Below are 19,214 nucleotides of genomic sequence, written 5' to 3'. Positions count from 1 at the left end.
CACCTCTTTTACCATCACATTGAAAGCACCTGAGTATTGGAGGCAACATATTCAAAGCAAATTCAGTGAATCTTGCCAAAGTCTGGATCCTAGGGCTGTTAGTGGTGGTAGATACAACAGAAGCCAACTAAGCTAGGATTCAAGCAGGAATTAAGTTCCAGTCCAGAGGGCCACCCTTCCCTGCCCGTTCCATTCTTCTGTCAGCCATAATTTCTGGCTCCTGTCTTTCAATGGGATGCATATTTTAGTTACTGTAATTTGTTAAACTTCAAAGGTTTGTTCCACGCCTTAGGGCTGCATTCCATTGCAGGAAAGGGGGTTCTAGGTTCATGTATGAGTTTTGTGTTCCATTTCAAATAGTTTGTGTCACTTTAAGTAGATAATAGAAGAATTCTTCCTTTTCTATTTCCATTTTCTCATTAAGAATGCCTTTTCTATAAGACAAAAGAGAATCTGTCATTGATTAAAGGGATTAACAATAAGGACAATGAAAATGAGGATCATGTTAGTGACAGAATATGGGGTGATTTATTATTATTACAACAGTTTTCTTTAAAGTTAAATTATATTTTGGTCAACAAGAATAAAGAAAAAAACTGCTTCAGGTCATTGAAAAAGAATATATGACCCAATTACCACGCAGTGGGCAAGTCATGTAATTGTCAGAAAATTTCTGGCGATGGAGCTATTTCTAATAGGCTAGGGTATTTCTGTGTTGTTGGCTGGACCATGATATAAGGACTCCCTCTTTTCATAGGTGGGATCTATTAGCATCAGGTAAATACTTTCTGGTTGCTAGGTTATTCTGATTTTTGTAAAGGGATGACATCTTGATCTCACCCAGATCCTTTCCACCAAGTCAGGGCACAGGCCTTTAGTACCCTTCGTTAAGAGTGAGTCTTCATGAAGTTCTCTAGGCCTGACCTCTCTCCTCTCAAAGTGGCAATGGGGAGATGCATTTCTCTATCCCAAAGACTAGGGAAGAATCCAAAGTATCTCTTTGAGAGTCTTCTCTTGAACTTGTTTCTGATATAGATTGCCTTTTGCCTTCATTTGACACTGAGGTAAATGACACTCTAAACCCTTTGACCTAAGTAAACCAGCCACACTCAGAACACTGTGAAGTCCTGAAGCTTGTTAGATACTTTACCCCTGTGGCCCCATCCCAACAAATGTAGCCTAAGTTCCTGCTTTTGGGCCTAAAGGTGCCAAATCTTGGGCTCCACTGCTTTAATACCCAGTATCACTGTCCTGTGGCTCTCTGATCACACAGCCCTGTCTATGCAGCCCAGTTCGCCTTTCCAGGGTTCCCCAAGACCATTTCTCATACACATCTGTCTCTACCTCTTCTGAGAGCAGCCATTAGAATCTGCTGAGCTGGACCTTCTCATCCTTCTAGGGGGACACAGAGCAGTTTGGCAGGTGCATCTCTTCCTACCTCCACATCACGGGCCTGTCGTCTTTTTGGGAAGCAGGAAGGGCACACAGTTTCAGTGGGAAACATTTAAACACATTTCTGTGACCCATGTGTTCATTCACTTGCCACTTCTAGCCAATACCTGCGCAGCATTCAGGTGCATAAGGATAGAAGCCAGTCCTGCCTTACAGGGACACTGAAGTCAGGAATTAACAACGACAGAGTTAAATGTATAAGGAGGAAAAATGTCGAATAGTGGACCTGAGAGTCAAGGCAAAATCTGGTCCCGTAAACAAGAGGTTCCTCTTTAAGTCTCTTTCTCTGTTTGTGGCCTTTTCTTTCCTGGTCTGTCAGGTGAGCCAAGTGAGTTCTTCCAGGTCTACCTGTGTCTGGCACTTAGAATGCCATCAACTCAAGTCCCATCTTTTCTCAAGCACAGAGGTGCTCCTAGAACACTGTTCAGCTGCCTGAAATGATCTTGGTCTCTTCAATCAAAAGCCTACTCAGAGCTTGTCGTGTTGACCCTGCCTTTAATCCTAGAGCTCAGGAAGTTGGAGCAGTTGGAGCAGGGGAATCAGAAGTTCAAGACCAACCTAGATGATGCAGCAAGTTCTAGGCCAATGTAGACTACATGAGACTCTACCTCAAAAATAATCCCTTACCAGTTCAAGGTTAAGAATCATGTCTAACCCAGGAAGTTGCTAACTGAATTTCCAGGAAGATCACTCTGTGGAGAGAACATGGTTGCCAGTGTAAGTCTGTATTCATACCGCTTGAATTAAAATCATGGATATACAGGGACTTACTCTATGTCCTTGGGTAAATTAGTATTCCTGTGCCTCAGTTTCCTTATCTTTAAAATGGGGTCAATAGCGGGGCGATGGTGGCACACGCCTTTAATCCCAGCACTCGGGAGGCAGAGGCAGGCGGATCTCTGTGAGTTCGAGACCAGCCTGGTCTACAGAGCTAGTTCCAGGACAGGCTCCAAAGCCACAGAGAAACCCTGTCTCGAAAAAACCAAAACAAAATAAAATAAAATAAAATGGGGTCAATAATGAGCTCTATCTCAAACATTCAATGAAGTCATCTGTGTATAGCTTGGAATCATGTGCAGTAAGGTTTCTTCAAGGTAATCAGCATCATCCTTAATATTATTTGTCAGCTGATTCTGCTCATAAAAAATTAATCACCAGATCCTCTTGAGTTTCTGTGGTTTCCCTTCTTGTCCCTCCTTCCTTGCTCCAAAAGATCTGTATTAGGCTTCTTTGGCTGCCATAAAATTACCACAAACTTGGTAGCATGAACATAAAAAGGTTATTATCTTCTAAGTCAAAAGTCCAACATAGGTCTCACTGGGCTACCATCAGAATTTTAGCAGAGCTGTGTCTATTTCTAGAGGCTCATGGGAGAATCCATTACTGTGCTTTACCTGTCTCCTAATGGCTATGCATTATTGTGCTTTACTAGCTCCTAACGGCTGCCTTCATTTCCAGACACTGTCATTGTCCTAGCTAGCCATTCTTTGGACCTGTTTTCTGATCACAGCTAGGAAGCGGTCCTACAGTCTCAAACGTTTTGGTTCAGTTGTGTCTGCCTAGATAATTTAATCCAAGAAAATCTTTCTACTGTGAGACTATACGGAAGCATGAGCAAGGTAACACATTCATAGTTTCTGAGGTTCACCTCATGGGGATTCAGTATTCTGCCTATCTTTACTAGATTCGTGAATGCATATTTTCCTCCTGATAACTTTTCTTCGTGACCCCAGCGTCGCAAAGTTTCTCAAAGGGTATGGGTAAACTTAACCCAGTATTTAACATAAAGGACAAAACGCACAAAGAAAATTTCAAAAAGGCAATTGTTTACTCAAAGACATTTTGTTAACATTATTTATACAAACTATTACAGTGGACTGTTATACTCTTTTGAGTATCTCAGAACGAAAAACAATACTTTTAATCCTAGTTTCAATTATGTTAAATTTTTAACAATATCAAGAAAATAAGGAATAGTAACAGGGGTGCACGCCTCAGCGTATTTTCCAGTGTTTTATGCAGTCTCCTTGAAATGCCAGGGAATCTGGTGTCATTGCTATCCCAGGTCTTCCAGGTGAAAAATTAAAGCACAAGGAGACTGCGTCATTTCCACAAAGTCACAGTATGTTCCAGAGTCAAAATCTGAAATAGTAAAATGCTGGTATCTTTATGATTAAGCTTATAACTCTAAATATTTTCCTATGTTTTCAAGCAAAGATACTAGGACCTTTTCTCTCTCCATATCAACCACTCACACGATGCCTAAGTCACCGTCTTCCTTCTGCCTTTGACATTTGTTCTCAATATGACCATAATACAACTAACCTAAGCAGATAAAATGTACATGACAGTGTGAGGGGGGGCGTGTTTGGAGATTGGTTTGCTGGTCAGTTATCTAGATGGTACACATACATGAAGCTGGAAGTAGCTCATCCAAGCTCATCTGTGATACGGGCTTGCCCATGTCCCCGGTCAATTGACAGGATGGGAATGAGAATGATATTTCCACTATAAATAAGTATATGCCTGAAGAGTGTTACCAAGGAAGGGCACAGATTTCTCTGAGGAGATGAAACTGATGACTCTAGAAACTTTCCTATAATCTCGCAGACCATATTGAAAGGAATTGAGCAAGATTCCATTGCGATGGTGAAAACACCAACTGAGGAGAGCTTGAATCGTGTTGAAACTAAGAAGAGGAGCATCAAATATGCCATTTCTGTAACATGTCTCAACCTATGGTTATAATTGCCTGGTGTTCTAGGGCCATTTAGAAATGTGGAAAGATTGACCAATTTGGGCCTAGCTTTGAAGAATCATTTGGCAAAGCAGAGTACTCTACTTTGGCTACACCCGACATGATAAAACTCTAGAGACTATATTTAAATACATTTTAGGTCATTGTTTTAACAACTCTATTATGTGTACAGTTTAATTGGCTTAGTAACAGGTGTTTGAAAAGCAACTCCTTGGTAGTCTGCCCCAGGCTAGATGCTATGGGAGATTCAACCAAGCTGCTTATAGGCCACTTGAGATTTGTACCCAGGAATTCTCAAAAGAATAATGTGATTCATGATATAATCAAGTGTCAGGATATGTTCTAAGGCTTCCAGTGCTGGTTCTAGAGGAGGCCATGAGAAGAACAGGCAGGCTGACTTCTTATACCATAATTTTTCTTCTGTTTCAATGCCTGCATGAGACTTTGGCTTTGCTTCTGGCTAAATGTTTTCTTCTTTTTGTACTTTAAGATTAAGAGAAATGTGGGACCTTGTGTTTCTAGTCTAAAGAATTTTCTATTATTTAGACTTGTTCCACCCAAGATTCCTGGCATAAGAGTGAGGTCACTCTGTGGAAGACACTTAAGCAAAACTTAAGGGCTCATGTTTCATCAAGGTTGCAGAGGGGCATCCTGCAATGTTAGATATATGACAGCCAAATCTTTTAAGGTCAGAAGTCTCCTACTATAAGTTCACGAGTCGAATATGTCTTAGTAGAGGGTAGCCCACCCCCACAAAGCTCTTTCTGCATGGATTATGTAACTCTTCACCCTTGATCAATAGACTTCTCTATTGTTAAGGGACCAAGTGTGAAAAGGGAGAAATGACCACAAAAAAACAGGGTTAAAATAACAATCACCATCCCTGTCTGTAGCTCATAATCTCTTGAAGATTTTTATAAAGAAAGGACAACCCTTGTTGCTTCCAAGACAAATGGAGTCAAGCTATAATTAGGTGATAGGTTTGATAATGACTCACTGAATTCATAGTTTTGTTTGACTTAATAAGTTGAGTTTGTGAATCCCATTTAGCTTTATTGCCCTCCAAGGGTGCTTGTACCTCTTAATTCATTCCTAAGTGTTCTTTTCTTCCCACCCAACACACTGCCAGAACCCTAAGCTTCTGTCAAGGTCACAATATTTTGGTGGAAGGAAACGCAACTGATTCTAATTTACAAACATTGGCTATGCAATTCCTGGTGCAAGGGAAAAATTTAAACCTACCTATTTGAAGAATGAAAAGGTAGCTTATTAGAGGAATTAAGATTTAATATTAGACATTGAAAGGCCAACTGGATTAATCATAATCTAGACTGCTGTGGGATTCTCGGCGTTTCCAGTAGTTTGCCTCATGTTACCCCTGGTCTTAGTGAATTACTCTGCTCCAAACTGGGGAAAATAAACACTTATCATTCAGTTTGAGCCCCTGCATAGCACTATTGCATACTCAAAATCTCACAACTGTACATACAACTTAGAGCTGAGTCTAGGCCCTTAGCCGCTCAAGCTCACCTCCTGAAACACCTCCAGAGTTCTCATGTTGGAGTGACAGGACAGGACAACCTCTGCTACTCTAGAGGGGATGAATTAACTTTGGAAGATTGTCATTTATTTCTGACCGTGTGTAGTCTTGAATTGCACAAAGTTAAGTTTGCTCATTGAGCAACTAATAAGTCTTTATTTGTGCAAAGCATTCTGACCAGAAAACAATATTCAAATCCCACTGGTTTTTTTTTTTTTTGCCTGACTCTCTCATTTCATATTTAAGTAAAAGAATGATATGAGAATGTGTGCAGAATTGGAGAGACAGCTAGAGTACCAATTGTTTAAGTCAGAGATAACTGGACTGGCTATAGCCTAATAATACTGTTCAATTTTCATTTTAACCAATGTATCTCTTGAGCATCCTCTCTGTATTTGAAATACAAATCGAGAGTGTTCCATTCTGCATGTCCCTTGGGAACCAATTTCTATTTCTACAGCCTATTGGGAAACTCTACGTATGCAGCAGTCACCTGTACCTAGATCCTGAATTCCTTGTTATTTACCTCTGTCTCTTGCTTTTCAAAATTCACTTTTTTTTTTTGCCAATGCCTCCTTTAATTCTCCTAGCACCCAATGACAGGGAATAATCAAGTGTTGCTGAGGCACATGGCATCATAACAAAATAGAAAAGGTGAATTTGAAAGTATAGTTATTAACTGATTAATTGAACAAATTAATGAGATCATCATGTAGCTAACATACAATGGTCATTCATGGCTTCTACATTTTATTCACTTGTTTATTTAGACAGATTTCCATGTAGCCCATCTTACATGAGACTCATGATCCTTCTATCTTATCCTCCAGGTAGCTGGGATTATAGACATGGGCTCCCAGGTCAGGCTTCTCCTCATAGTTGTTTTATTATCATCATCATCATTATTATTATTATTATTATTAAAATATTCCTGTATTACTTCCTATCTTCATTTTTATCCCTCCAACCTTTCTTCCTGTCACAATACTTCCCCTCCAATCTTTCCCTCTCAGATTGATAGCCTCTTCTTTAATTATTATTTGACTATGTATTTATACATATACTATATATACAAATTGCATGTATATGCATGCATTTTAATTTGTATTGGATAAACAACTTAGGAGACTTATCCCTGGGAGAGACTAATTCTCCCTCTCTCATCAGTCACTAGTTTTCTGTAGCTTTTTGTCTAGGCGGGAGACCCTATAAGAGTTCCCCCTTTGGTATTAGTGTGTCTACTGGTATTATCATTTTTCAGCTTTTGTTTAAGTAGTCATATTGCTGAGGTATTACTGATGGCGTTTCCCTGGTATTTCTAGAAGACAATTTCACAACAGACTTCCTGATCTCATGGCTCTCATCATCTTTCTGCCTCCTCTTCTGGAATGTTACCCAAGAATTTGGTGCAGAATTTATGTTGGAGATGTATCACTGGGGCTGGCCACACTGCCATCACTTGATCTTTATATTATGACCACTTGTGGCTTTCTAAAAATGGTCTTTTTTTTCTGCAAAGAGAAAGTTTTTTTGACACAGGGTATACGTTCTGGTTATCTTTGCTTATAAGCACTTTAAAAATAGAGCTAGAGAAATAAAAAAAGACAAGATTTCCTGAGTAAATTGGGAGAATGGGGACCTTGGGAGAGGGTTGAAGGGGAAAATCAATTAAAAAAAAAAAAACATAGAGCTAAGAATTATGCTGGCTGCGTAAAGTGTCAGTAGTAGGGTCTCTTCTAAGATCTGTGATGCCACTCACTTCAGGAAGTTGGGTAAGTGTCTAGTCTCAAGAATGAGTTCTTTCATGTTGAGCAAGTTTTAAGTTTAATTAGACTTGATTGGTTATTGCCAAGATGTAAGTGCCACTATTGCGTCTTTAGGAATATCTTGTCTTGCTAATTATTGTGATGGTCCAGAGGATTTATAGATGGGTAGAACTATTGGTTGCTTCCCTTTCTTTAACACTTTTTGCAGCATCATCTGGTACAGTGCAGCTAGACCACAGGAAGGAGACTTTGAGATGATATCCAGCTTAAATTTTCCGCATCCTGTGTCCAAATAGTGTGATGTTTTCAGCCACAGGGAGTTATCTTCACTCTCTGTGAAGCAACCAAGGGCAGTGGCTCTAGCCTATATTGTTTTGGGAGTCACTTGGGATTAACAACTCAAATGAAGGTTTCTCATAAAAATCCCCTGGTACTGGGGTTTTATTATATAATAAAATTCCTTGATACTGGGTATTTTATTGGATAGTCTATGGCTCTTGGGTACAACATTGTCAGCCTCTCTCAGTTGCTTTGCTATTGCTGTGAAGAAACATCATGACCTAGGCACATTATTTTTAAAAGGTATTTGATTGAAGTCTTATTTATAGTTTCCCAGAGAGGAAGTCTATGGCTATCATGGTAGGGAGTGTGGCAGTAGGTAGACAAACATGGTACTGGAGCAGTAGCGAAGAGTTTATATCCTGAACTGTAGTGTGCAGGCAGCGAGAGCAAACTGGCCTTGGTATGGGCCTTTGAAATCTCAAAGCCCTTTCCCAGTGACACACCTCCTCCAACAAGGCCTTGCCTCCTAATCCTTCCCAAAACAGTTCCATCAACTAGGGAGCCAGCATTCTAATATATGAGTTTTGGGGATCATTTTCATTCAAATCACCACACAGTCCAAATAGCATAATTGATTTAAGATACACACACACCACACACATATATGGATGCACAATTACACTAACATCAACACAGTTTAGGTAAAAATAATGTGATTCCTTGAGGCTTAATCAGTTACCCTTAGCGTTATTTGTCCCTTCATTTTCACCTGTAATATTTTACTGAAAAGTTTGGTCTGGTTGTGTAGGCAGACAGAGTAATTTTTTTGAACCCTTCAGAAAGGTCCCTAATCCATTAGGAAAGCTTCTCCTAATTAGCCAAAAATAAGGCCCTTGTACCCTTTCAAAAACCCAAACCACACCTAGGTGAAAAATGGAAGAGTAAATTCTAACACATTCCAGCTTCCCCTGAGAGTCAAGGAAACTCTGGCTCCAAGCATCCTTTTGTACATGTAATAGCTAGTTCCATTGATGTCTCTTGGTGAAAAAATAATGTTCTAACATCTGGAAAAAAATAGTCTGATCTTGATGCCAAGATTTCAAAGAAGTGGATGTGAGCCTAGAAATTGTGTTGGCTGATGTGGCTGTGTTGGCTTTGTATGCTGCAAATATATATTGCTTTTATTGGTTGATGGATAAAGCTGCTTTGGCCTATAGCAGAGGAGAATGTAGCTAGGCAGAAAAGTCAAACTGAATATAAGGAGAAAGATGGGTGGGGTCTGGAAGATACCAGCAGTCGCCAGAGAAGCCAGATGTGAGGTAACAAGCCATGAGCCTCATGGTAAAATGTAAAATAATAAAAATTGGGTTAATTTAAGTTGTAAGAGCTTGTTAATGATAAGTCTGAGCTAATTGGCCAAACAGTTTGTTGATGGAGGAAGGTCATTGGTTAAAAAATAAAGAAACTGCTTGGCCAGCCCTCATAGGTTAAAACATAGGTGGGAGGAATAAACAGAACAGAATGCTGGGAGGAAGAGGAAATGAGCTCAGACTTGACAGCTCTACTCTCTGGAGCAGACGCCTCAGAGAGACGCCATGCTGCCCGCTCCCGGGCAGACACACACCATGAAGCTCCGACCCAGGATGGACGTAGGCTAGAATCTTCCCGGTAAGACCGGTGCTCACAGATTATTAGAGGTGGGTTGATCGGGATATCAGAATTAGCCAGTAAGGGCTAGAGCTAAAGGGCCAAGCAGTGTTTAAATGAAGACAATTTGTGTGTTGTTATTTCGGGGCATAAGCTAGCCAGGCGGCCGGGGTGCTGGGGATGCAGCCCTGCCGCTCCTATATTACTTCAGTTTGTAATTAATATTAAGCCTCTGAGTGGCTGTGGGACTAGGCTCCAGTTTCAGCCTCCAAATTTCCGCTGGTGGGTGTCTAAGTGAAACCACCCATCCTGGTGGGTAGAAGGTCACAAGTGAGAAGATTGGTGTAGCCAGTAATAGGGACCAGTGTAGAAAACTCATTAACTCAACAGTGTTAAAGAAAACAAACCACAGGAGTGGTATGGGGCTGCTCTCATCAGCAATGTCTCTGGCAGATGTCAAGGCTCCACAGCTGTGCACACCAGACTACCCTTTGTTCCTTCCTGATATTTGGAGTGAAGATTGACCAAATGGTAGAAGATCCTTAAAAAATTAATACGCCATCTCCAGAGTAAGACAATGGTCCTTCTGCTCATGAGGACACATGCAATCTGCAGGAGATTTTCTCTAGTCACCAGTGGACAGGGGACAATATAGGTTCTAGGCAGAGGACTTACAGGTTTTCTCCGAGGTCACGTGGCTAGGCAGAACCCAGAACACCTCCACTTCCTTTCTCAGCATTTTGCTCATCCAAGTTCAGCTCATGATGCTGGGCTGTGCTCACCGCTAATGGCTCTGCCCTAACCACACTCCCCATTTCTGAGCTTTATGAGTAGAAATGTGACCTTGGAATGGTGGCAAAACATAAATCCTCCAGGGCCTTTCTCTTGTCCATGCACTGTCTGTTTCTTACCTAATTCTTCATATTTTTAGATGCAGTTCTTGGAAGTCATTAGATATATCATCTCAGGGCCCATAGGCACAGCCCTGCAATGCTGAGAATTCTTGTCCTGCTTTGAGAGTCTGGAGGTAGATGATTCCTCTTCTTGAAACCCACACTAAGTGGTTGGCAGTGAGACCAGAGTCACCTTTAGTTTCAGCAGAGTGTTCTGAGCCCCTGGGAGGCCATTGTCTGGGCTTCTGCAGACTTCCATGTGGTTAGTCGTATGCATGATAATAGCTGCCTGGTTCTTTTTCTTTAAAGATAGCTTTTAAATTTGTGCTCTTGGCCTCTTGATGAAATAGCTTCATGCATATTAATGACATCTTTTATTTACTGAACAGTGCCATTAAGCACTCTGGAATACTAGATTCCACCCAGGGTCTCTGGGAGACAGGCCAATATCTATAGACATACTGGATACACGGGAAACTGAGGAAACAAAAACAGCTCAGTAACTTCCTGAAAGCAACATGTAAAGTCCCTGAACTGCTTATGCTGTCTGTTAGCAGATGGGCCCGGCCTTGATTGGGTAGTATTGTACCGGTCTTTCTGAAGGTCCCTTCATTCTCACGTCAGACTTTTATTGAATGCTTGCCATATGTGAAGTACTGGGTATGGCAAAGAGTGGGGAGGAAGATGAATTCAAGATTCGCAGGGCAAAAAAAAAAAAAAAATGGTACATGGAAAGGCAGAGAGATCATGGAACAGTCAGATTCTGCTAACCTGAGAGAGTACTGGAGCAAGAAAAGCCAGGTTTCTCTTGAAGCGTTTAGGGGACTGCTAGTCCTAAACACTCACACTTCTTGACCCAGTGACTGCGCTCCTAGGAGGGCACAACCTCACTAAAAGTGAGTTACACATAGGTAACTTGGAAAAATGACTATAATACAACATTCAAATGGGGGGGGGCTGTATACCATGGCTTCACTTTTATGAACTTTATGTGTGTTCTTGTAGGTTTGCATGTATACATTATGTGTATAGATAAAGGTGTGGTGTGAATAGATAGATGACAGTTAGCTGATAGATAGATGTGAGATAGACAGACAGACAGACAGACAGACAGACAGACAGATAGATGATAGCAGTGTGATGGCTTACATGAGAGTGGCCCTCATAGGCTTATATATTTGTATGATTAATGCCCAGTTGGTAAACTGCTTAGAAGGACTAGGAGGTGTGGTCTTGGAGATGTGATGTTTGGAATGGGCTTTGAAGTTTCAAAAGCCCATACCAGGCCCAGCCTCTTGCTCTGCCTGCCTTCCTGCTGTCTGCTGCTCAGGATATAGCTCTCAGCTACTTCTCCAGCACCGTGCTTGTCATGCCTACCTCCATGTTCCCCACCGTGATGATAATTGACAAACCCTCTGAAACTGTTGACAAGTCCCCAGTTAAATACTTTCTTTTATAAAAGTTGCCTTGTTTATGGTGTCTCTTCATAGGAATAGAATATTGACTAAGGAGTGCAGATAGATAAGAAATATCTAAGAAAATGGAATTTCAGGAAGAATGGCTTGAAATTGGCAGTATAGAGAACAACATATATGGGCATATTCTTATCTTTAATTCACACTGTATTTTAAGATTTTGATTGACAATCTTTTTATATTTTCATATTTTAAAAGTAACTGAAATAAATACCAGAAAGAAAATTTTCCCATCTCAAGGACATCATAGTCCAGTAGAAAAGATGAGACATGAACTTTGTTGTTAGAAATAATAAATAAAATAGAATATAGAATAAAATAAAGTCCACAAGGAGTATTTTATTGGGAAACAAGTTTATGTAAAATAAAGAAGTTACACAGTGAAGGAGTACCCTCCAGAGATATGATGAAAGAATGACCGTCAGAAATATGGACAAAGATGTCATCCATTTCTGTGGAATTCCAATGACATTCTCTGGGTTCTGGGGAAGCTGGACCCATGTCAAGTTGAAACTATAAGCCACTCCTAGACTCCTCAGGCAGGGAGATGTCAAATCCACCCCTTTCATATTCTGATCTTACTAGCATTACCTAGCAGGAATGTATGGTCTAATGAAAGACTAAAGTTTGGGTAGCTTGCTGGTTTGGGTTCAGTGAAACATTGAGTTTTTCCTGGGGTACATCGAGATTTAGTCATATAGAACATAAGAGAAACTAACTTTGTACCATATTGTTTATTTGTAGACAGAACCTCTGTGGTTGTACACCTGTAGACGGGTGCAGGCCTGATTGATGCCCATCTCGTGCTAGCTAGGTTTCTGCTATTGAGGGAAAATGTTATCTGCCTGGCCAGAGAAGCGCAAGTTCCAAGGCAAGAAATGCATATGAAAGGGGGCATGGACAGAGAAGAAGCCGAGTTCTAGCTCCCAACAGGGAGGAAAACACTTACTAAAAAGGAAAAGATTATACTTTGACCATTAACCATGTGGGAAGGGCATTCTTCAAAGAAGGGACACAGGGATCTCTCATATCAAATAGCAGCACACACCTCGGTCACTCTAATTCTACTGTGTTGCTCTGAGATCCTCGGATGGATGCACACAATCTAGCGACAGGTCTCACTCCTACCCACTTCCCAGTTGAGGAAACCACGGCACCAAAAAGTTAACTAGTTGTTTTTTGGTCTCAAAGGAGGTGGTAGCAGTGGGTTTACAAAAATAGGGAGGTGAGGTCTGGACTAGCTCACTTACCTTCTCAGAACCTTTAGGAAGAAGACAAGGAGTAGGCCACAGGGAAGGGGAGGTGTGGAGTCTCAGCAGTAAAGAGCAGGGGTGCATAGGATGGAAATACCCTTGAGCGGCCTGAAATCCAGAGGAAACCCCTGGAAGGTCAATCATTCAACCTCCTGACAATGTTCAGATGGTGAGTGCAAGCCCAGCTTCTTAACCGGTGAATACAGAAGCATGAAGTCTGATTTTGACAAAGGGCTGGTAGACATGGCATACTGTCTTAGGAAACTACCCAGAGTGAGGGCAGGAAGCTCAACCTTGAAAGGTGAGGTATGAATTAAAGCAGAACATGGAAGCAGAAACAGAAGGCTCTTGACAGGTAGAGAGCCACCTTCTGATTGTTTCCAGCTCACCTGCAGTCACAGCTCTGGTAGGAGGTGCATGGGAAAGACAGAAAGAGCAATGCCAGCACTGCCTGGCACCTTGGAGCAGCCCCTAGCTACTTCTTGGCTCTGCTGACTGACTCAAAGTTTTCTGAAGTATCACTCTGTTACTCAAGTCAGGGAACCTGCTCCAGGACCCTCCTGCCCCCACCTTGGAAGCTAGAACCTTACTACTTTTGTTGGTTTTAAGTGCCTATGGCAGTGTTTTAAAGCAGACCCGACATAGCAAAGCCAAACACAACCAGCCCGGTGACTGGTCTTTCCCGCTCCAGGTCCCAGAAGAGACTATGCAGACAGCTCCTGGATCTTTGGAAGCCGATGACCCCAGAAGCCAAGGTCCATTTTCTAATCTCTATTTGTAGTTTTCTTAGGCTGCAAATGGCAGACACTCTAGCTAGGCACTCTCTCTATGGCTTACTCTCATCCTGAAATGTTCCCCTGCTACAGTTTCTTGTAACGTATGCACCTCAAATATTGTAAAATCTGCTGTCAAAGTCAATATAAATGCAATAATGTCACGTCAGTCAAAGGCGGTGGAGCAGCCCTTCTGAGCAAACAACTGGGAAACTAGGGGGAAAACTCAATTGCTCCGTGTTGCAAATTGATTAAAGATATGAATCAGAAAATAAAAGGGCTTTTGGAGTTTAGGTTATTACTAACTGCTTTACTTTATAGAACAATTACTTTGATGCTATCTTAAGTCCAGTAAAGTGACTGCCAGCGTATGGTGAGAAGATGCCCTGCATCTTTCTGATGAACGTGAACTGCTCGCGACTGAGAGACTGGATGGAGGCGTGCAAGTATCTCACTCATGTAAACTCAGTTCTAAAACGCCCTATATACAACTGTGAAGAGACATCTGATAGTTCTAACTTTATACTCTATACCTATATTATCCAATATCACCAGCATCTCATCAGACAAGACAACTAGTCCTAATGTCAAAGAATACCATGCTCAATGGTTACCTGCTCCATCAGGTATCATTGTCCACACTGGCCGTTCATGCTACTGCCAAAGGTGGTCTATTGACCTCAGTACTTGAATGTCATCCTTGTCTGATGTCTCAGCATCTGAAAGCCCCAAAATTAGACAGTCATTCCTTAGAGCTTAAGTCTTTTTGCCCTAACTCCCTGTGCATGTATCTTAGGATCAAATGAATCTGATTTCTGAAGGAAAAAAAAAAAACCCTTGGCAATAATTAATTTGGCCCTTTGGGCCTTGGGCCTTGGCAGCCAGAAAGCTAGGAACTAAATTTAATATTCAGTAGTAGTAATTACCCGGTGCTGAATTTCTGGCCTAACGTAAGGCCAGGCCCATTCAGTAGGAGCTCAGAGAAGGAAAGCCGGATAAAGAAATGAGAGATGGGGAACAATAGTCACATTTATTGTTGCTTACCATGAGTGAGGGCTTGCCCAAGTGCCAAGTGGTTCACAGACGTTATCGTAATTAATCCTAACAAAGCTTTCTCGGCGATGTCAGAGCCATTTTCCAGACGAGGAAGCATGCTCACGAAGGTGAGGTGATTCGCTCCTGCTCATTCAGCTTAGATTGGACACTTGGTCTCTACGGCATCTCAATGAGCTTTCTCAGTCCTCACTCCAAGTGAATGATTGCATAGATGGGGAGGTGGTAATGTGAAAACACAAGGTGCTCAAAAAGAAAAACCAAAAAAAAAAAAAATTGAAATTGGAGAGAAAATAGAATTTCTCTGAGAATTAATTCTGAAGTGTGTGGTACATCGGAACCTTTGTGCCAAGGAAGGCTTCCAAACAGTTTCTTGATTCCTAATGAACTGAAGCTTTGCATAGTCATTAGGGGAAACGTGCATCAGGAAGAGTTCTGTTTAAAATAAACGCACAAATCATGTGAAAGCCAGTGACCCCGTGGGGGCGCAGTATCCGAGAGACTGCAAAGGCGCTGTCTCTTCTCAAGCTGCAGTTCTCCTGACACCCGAATCCCAGGCTTTAGCTCACAGTTCTCAGATTCGGATTCCATGATCACCAATAAGATTTCTTGTTTGGCAGAAATTTACTGCCTGGAAGCAACTTGACTGGCACAGTTGGTGCAGTATTTGGGATAAATTGATTAATGGACAATCAGATTTCTACCGTGTCTCTGAAGTGAGCTAGAGACCATTCCTGCAAAACATACTCAGGCTTTGGTGGTAAACAAAATTAGTGCCCAGTTGTGCCAAGTTGATGATAGATCTCGGACTGCAACATCCTCCAGGGTCAGACGTTAAGCCTCTAGGACCCACGGACTAGCCCAGAAACCTGACCCTTCCTCAATGCCTATATTTACAGTCATTCAAAATTTACACACCATCCTCTCTCCTCTCTTATAAAATGACTCCAAGACTTGTGATCACTGCTTATGCGTTGGGGTTTAGATATCCTTATGAATAAATTATTTCAAATTTTAAGATAACTATAAATATGAAATAAACAGGTATATCTATATGAAAAAAAAATTCTAAGTCAATTGGAAAAGCAGTTGGAAGAGACGGAGAGATAAAGATTCTAAAACAGTCTGCTCCAGTCAGGGTAATGAAGGAATAAAGCACAGGCAACTTGAGGAGGAGAGAAGCAGGGACCATCAGAAAAACAGCTCCAACTACTTCCTCTAGAGTTTCTGTCAGGGGAAGAAGCCACAGTTACTCACTCATTCCAACTAAGCTAAGACTCAGTCATACGCTGAACTCTGCTGAGCCTGGCGATGGAAGCAGAAGGTAGGAATGATCTCTCAGTGCGGCCCAGCTGGCCTCTTGCTACTGTTTGGCGTCACATCAGACATAGGCATCACACGATTCCATGAACATTATTTGGGGCACACTACCTATCTCTGCTCAATGTCAGTCTCAACTTTGGACTCCTTACACCTGGTCTTTGACCTTTGACCTTTCTGTGACGAGACCAGGGACGCTCTGACAAGGAGAGGACAAACCTTTTTAATTAAGCTACTAGTTTGATGAGAAAGATGTTTGATATTGAGCCGGGCGGTGGTGGCGCACGCCTTTAATCCCAGCACTCGGGAGGCAGAGGCAGGCGGATCTCTGAGTTCGAGGCCAGCCTGGTCTACAAGAGCTAGTTCCAGGACAGGCTCCAAAACCACAGGAAAACCCTGTCTCAAAAAACAAAAACAAAAAAAAAATGTTTGATATTCAGGATCTAGGAACTCCTGTGTCTCTGCAGTCATCTTGTAGGTCAGCTTGCCTTTAAGAGTGACCAGTTATATCAGTGGTTCTAAACCTGTGAGTCACGATCCCCTTTGGGGGGTTGAACAACCCTTTCACAGGGATCAGGTATTAAATATCCTGTATATCAGATATTTACATCACGATTCATAACAGCAGCAAAGTTGCAGTTGGGAAGTAAAACAAAATAATTTTTTTGGTTGGGGATCACCACCCCTTGAGGAACTACATTTCGGGGTCACAGCACTAGGAAGGTTGAGAACCATTGGGTTATACACAAGCTCCTGGGGATCTTCCCAGGACCTTGAGGCAAGTCTCTACGGCCTGTAACATATCCTCTCTGTAGGAGTCACTTTATTACCATCCTCTGTCCCTGTTATCTATAACTCTGATGTGTTTTCTTTCCTGGACCCCGATCTTCTCACCTCCTCACTTTACAGGAGCTCAGTATAGAGTAATTTCCTCAGGGGTAGTCTCCCAGGAGCAGAACCCGTTGGCTGCCTGAGATGTGAGGAGCTTGATGAGTGTCTTGCATGTGTACTCTGGCTTGGACTTCATTTGATGGCCGTGCCTGGCTGCCATCCACTCAGGTAGATAACTGATAAAAGGTGGGTGTTTTTGATAACCCTGCTGGTTTGCTCCGCAGGCAATCAGGGTGGAGAGAAGCCATTTGCACACACATTTATTTCACCACAGCAGGAGAAGCTTCTCTTCCAGTCACTGTGTCGTTCCCTGCCATTCTTTCCAAATTGTGCTCATTCCTTTAACCAGCCTTGGAGTCCTATAGCATACATTTCTCCTAGTTAAAATTGGGTGACATTTTCAAGTTTTTAGAATTAGTGTGCTTTTTTGAGTAGTGTATATTTTCTTTTGTTCTTTTAGAAGATGCTTTGAAATCATAGTCAATCTTTCTGGAGAAGCTTCTGATTGATTAGCATTAAATAGTTGTGTCCTGAACCATATTTCACCCATATATTCATGTGAGGAAACAATATGACCATACTCATAATGTGACCATACTCAGAGAGCCTGTGTAAGGGTAGAGTCCTTGTCCAAAGGATTCGTGTCCTTTTAAGATGAAGAGGAGGAGAAGCCATGAGTGTGCGTGTTCGTAGACAGAAACTTATGTGGGCTACAACATAAGCCAGCTTTAGCTGGCTATCTGTAACCCAAGAAGAAAGGCCTCAGAACAGAAATCTGCCAAAACCTTTGATATTTGAACTTCTAGCCTCCAGAACTATATGAAAATATATTCAAATTGTTTAATCCTCCAAATATCTGATGTTTTGCTAAGGCAATTTAAATGGACTACTACAGAAGCCGAGAGATCATGCAGCATGACCCTAGGTAATAGGAAGCATATGATACCAATAAAGCATTAGATAGCACATTCTTAGCATCAGTGTCTTACGGCAATTGTCTTAGTTACTGCTCTATTGCTGTGAAGAGACATCATGAGCGAGGCACTGTGAAGAGCATGTACTTGCAGACTTCCTTATAGTCTCAGAGGATTAGTCCATTTCCATCATGGTTAGGAGTATGGAGGCAGGCAGACACGGGACCAGAGCAGTAGCTGAGTGCTCACAGCTGATCCACAAGTTGCCGGAAGAGAGAATGTAACACTGGACTAGCAGAGACTTCTGATACCTCCCCCAAAGGCTACACCTACTCCAGCAAGGCCATGCCTCCTAATTCCTCTCAAACAATTCCACCAATTAGGGACCAAAAATTCCAGTATATAGGCCATTGTGGGGGCATTCTCATTCAAACCACTAGAGTAATGCAGATTGGCCTATTTTTCATACACTTACTGCCTTTTGAATATCCTATTACCACTGTAAAAGAATAATAGCTAATATTACAACCCCAGTTTTTCAGAGGATAAACATGAGGCAGGAGTATGCAGCTTGTTCAAAGCTCCCCCATAAAAAGGGAGGAGACTGGAAGCCAAGCTCTTCAGATCACAGAGGAATGACATAGCTACAGTGGCCAGAGGACACCCTTGACACAACTCAATATTAGTTTTCAGACATTGGATTGACAAAGCAGCAAATTAAAGGTGTCTTTGACATCCTAAATAGGGTGCCTTCCATTTAAGCAGGCCTAATAAAAAAAATCTGTATTCAAATCCCAAGTAAATTCTAAGACTATTTCAACATTGTAAGCAAAAACTGCCACTCTCTCACACAAGGCTGTTTACATAGTAAACTACCACTTAAAATTTCAGTCCATTTAAAATGTGATTCTCTACTTAGAAAAATTGGTGAATATGCCTTTCCCATGTCCCTACTCACTGTATAAAGAGATTGAGGGTGTAGAGGTGGTTAAGAACTTGATTACCTTGCAGAAGACCCAGCACCAGTACCCACATGGCTGTTTACAACCACCCAAAACTCCAGAAGTTCTGATGCTCTCTTAATTCCCAGGGCAGCAAGCATGTACATGGTGCACCGACATCCACGCATGGCCTATGGGAGAGGACCATTTGGCACCGACATCCACGCATGGCCTATGGGAGAGGACCATTTGGCAC

The sequence above is a fragment of the Microtus ochrogaster genome, chromosome 18 (genome assembly GCF_000317375.1).
Source record: "Microtus ochrogaster isolate Prairie Vole_2 chromosome 18, MicOch1.0, whole genome shotgun sequence".
Lineage (NCBI taxonomy): Eukaryota > Metazoa > Chordata > Mammalia > Rodentia > Cricetidae > Microtus > Microtus ochrogaster.
This window is presented reverse-complemented; position numbering follows the sequence as displayed.